At 43.6% G+C, this 3,003-nt stretch overlaps 1 protein-coding gene across 1 annotated transcript in view; it reads right to left on the bottom strand.

Annotated features, from left to right (window-relative positions):
* The window catches only part of LOC119414210 (desmoplakin), a gene marked incomplete at its 3' end in the record, with an annotated part of 36,654 nt that overhangs the window by 29,252 nt on the left and 4,399 nt on the right, over nt 1-3,003 (bottom strand). The window lies entirely within an intron of this gene.

Here is a 3,003-nt window from a genome sequence, read left to right on the forward strand (position 1 = left end):
ATTTCTTTTTTGTTGTTGTTGTTTTTGCTGAGGTGTTTTGTCCTTCATCCACAGGACTTCTTCAGTCCAAGGCGCCACAAACAAACTGGAGTCCCACAAGCACCACACTCCCATAGTGGAAATAAACAATTTGCTGGTGATAAGATAGTTTCTGGAGCCTGCCCTCTCCCCTGTCAACTCCTCTAAGGCAGTCATGCCAAAATGGTTCAAAACACCAAAGTTCAATAATCCAGGTACAAATCCAACAATTCCTAGGCGGGCTCCCAAAACCATCTTATCGCCAGCAAACTGTTTTTTTTTTTTGTTGTTTTTGTTTTTTTTCCACTATGCAAGTGTGGTGGTTGTGGGACTCCAGTTTGTTTTGGCTCCTCGGACTAATGAAGTCCTTTGGCTGAAGGATGAAACGTCTCAGCAAAAATAAATAAATAAATAAGAAACTGTCCAGATGACCTGACTGAACATTGCTGGATTTGTACCTGGATTAATGAGCATGAACTCTGGTGTCAAGGCCAAGGTCTCAACGCACTCGAAAGTGGGCAAGTGAAAGAAGATGCTTAGTATGTGAGGTCACAAATGTATTAAGAGTGACTTCTCAATAGCTTAATGAGTGTCTCAGACTGGAAAAAGGTTCATGGGAAGGATGGATGGATGAGTACAAGCCAGTGCATCTCTTGCGTCAGTCAAAATCCCAGGTAAATGGCGAGCAGTGTGTCAGGAAGGGCATCCGACATAAAAAAAAACTTTTGCAAATCTGACATATGAGTTCATCTGAGTGATACCATATTGGATCAGTCAAGGCCCGAGTTAACAATGACTACCACCAGTGCTGGTGACAGAGTGTCAGCGGAAAATGTACTACTGTTAGTTAAAGTCAACAAAAGAGGGAAACGTGTCAGGAGACAGAGGGAGAAGAGGAAAGTTAAGAATGTAGGACTGAGGGTTGCAACTCTAAATGTGGGGACAATGACATGCAAAAGTAGAGAGCTGGCTGACATGATGCAGAGAAGGAAGGTAGATGCTTTGTGTCGTAAGAGACCAAGTGGAAGGGCAGCAAGGTTTGCAGCATTGGAGAAGGGGTTAAACTTTAAACTCTTACCATGGTGTGGATAGAAAGAAAATTGGAATAGGGTTGGTCCTGAAGGCGGAGTTGGCAAAGAATGTAGTAGAGGTGAAAAGAATGTCAAATAGGGTGATGTGTCTGAAGGTAGAAGTAGAAGGTTTGATACTAAATGCTGTCAGTGGTTATGTTCCACAGGCTGGATGTGACATAGAGGAGAAAGATACATTTTGGAAGGATCTGGGTGAAGTGATAGAGAGTATTCCCAGAGAGGAGAGAGTGGTGATCATAGCAGATCTGGAAGGATCTTGGTGAAGGAACCGAAGGGATGAGGAAATGATGTGTAGGTTTGGTGTCAAGGAAAGAAACCAGACGATTATAGAGCCACCTATAAGAGTAGAGGAAGGAGTATGCAGGTAACTATTCTACAATATGTAGAAGAGGAAACCTGAGGGCTATGGGGACTGTAAAATTATGATGGAAGAGCGTGGCCATGCAGCATCGGATGGTTGTGTGTAGAATGACTGCTGTTGTAAAGAAGAGAAAAAATAGTCAAATCAGAGAAGACCAAATGGTGGAAACTGAGGATGGAAGAATGTTGTGAGGAGTTCAGAGAGGAACTGTTAAAGGCTCTGGGTGGTAAGAAAGAGCTTCCAAATGACTGGACTAATAGATCAACAGTAATTAGAGAGACAGGTAGGACGGTACTTACTGTAGTTTGTCATCTGGACAGAGAATAGATTATAAGGAAACCTGGTGGTGGGCAGCACGGTGGCGCAACTGGTAGAGCTGCTGCCTCTCAGCGAACAGGTCCCTGGTTCAAACCCAGGTCCAGGTGCCTTCTGGGTGGAGTTTGCATGTTCTCTCCGTGCATGCGTGGGTTTTCTCCGGGTACTCCGGTTTCCTCCCACAGACCAAAAACATGCATGTTAGGCTGATTGGTAACTCTAAATTGTCCCTAGGTGTGAGTGAGAGAGTGAATGGTTGTTTGTCTCGTTTGTCTCTATGTGGCCCTGTGATGGACTTGCGACCCGTCCAGGGTGTCCCCCGCCCCTTGCACAGTGATTGCTGGACATGGGCACCAGCGACCCCCGTGACCCAAAATGGAATAAACGGGTAAAGAAAATGGATGGATGGATGGATGGAAACCTGGTGGTGGAATAGTGAAGTGCAGGAAGCTATTCAAAGAAAGAACAAGAACGATTGTTATCTGAGATTAGCCAAGAAGGAATATGACAGTGAGAGGACTGAAGAGAGTTTATGTAGACAGGAATATAAGGAGATGAAACGTAACGCAAAGAGGGAAGTAGCTAGCGCAAAGCAGAAGACATTTGATGAGTTGTATGGGAGGCTGTGTATTAAAGAGGGTGAGAAGAACTTGTACAGATTGACAAGACAGAGGGATCAGGCTGGAAAGGATGTGCAGCAGGTTAGGTTTGTTAAAGATATGAATGGTAATGTTCTAACAAGTGAGGAAATTGTGACAAAAATATGGAAGGAGTATTTTAAAGTGCTAATGAATGAAGAGAATGAAAGAGAAAGAAGAGCAGAGGTCATAAAAGCTGTGGACCAGGAAGTGGGAAAGATTAGTGAGGGTGAAGTTCAGAATGCTCTAAAAAGAATGAAGAAGGAAGGGGAAGGCAGTAGGACCTATTGACGTACTAGTGGAGGTATGGACATGTCTAAGAGAGATGGCAGTGAAGTTTTTTGACTCAAATATTAAATGGTATATTTTAGGGTGAGAAAATGTCAGAGGAGCGGAGAAGACGTGCACTGGTGTCAATTTTTAAGAACAAGGATGATGCACGGAGTTGTGGCAACTACAGGGGAATTAGGTTGAAGAGTTACACGATGGAGATCTAGAGCAGGGCTTTTCAACAGGCAGTGGTTTACTTCAATCCAGCCCACATTTTTATTTTATTTTATTTATTTATTTTTGGTGGTGG

This window comes from Nematolebias whitei, chromosome 9, assembly GCF_014905685.2.
Source record: "Nematolebias whitei isolate Nwh7 chromosome 9, NemWhi1, whole genome shotgun sequence".
NCBI lineage: Eukaryota > Metazoa > Chordata > Actinopteri > Cyprinodontiformes > Rivulidae > Nematolebias > Nematolebias whitei.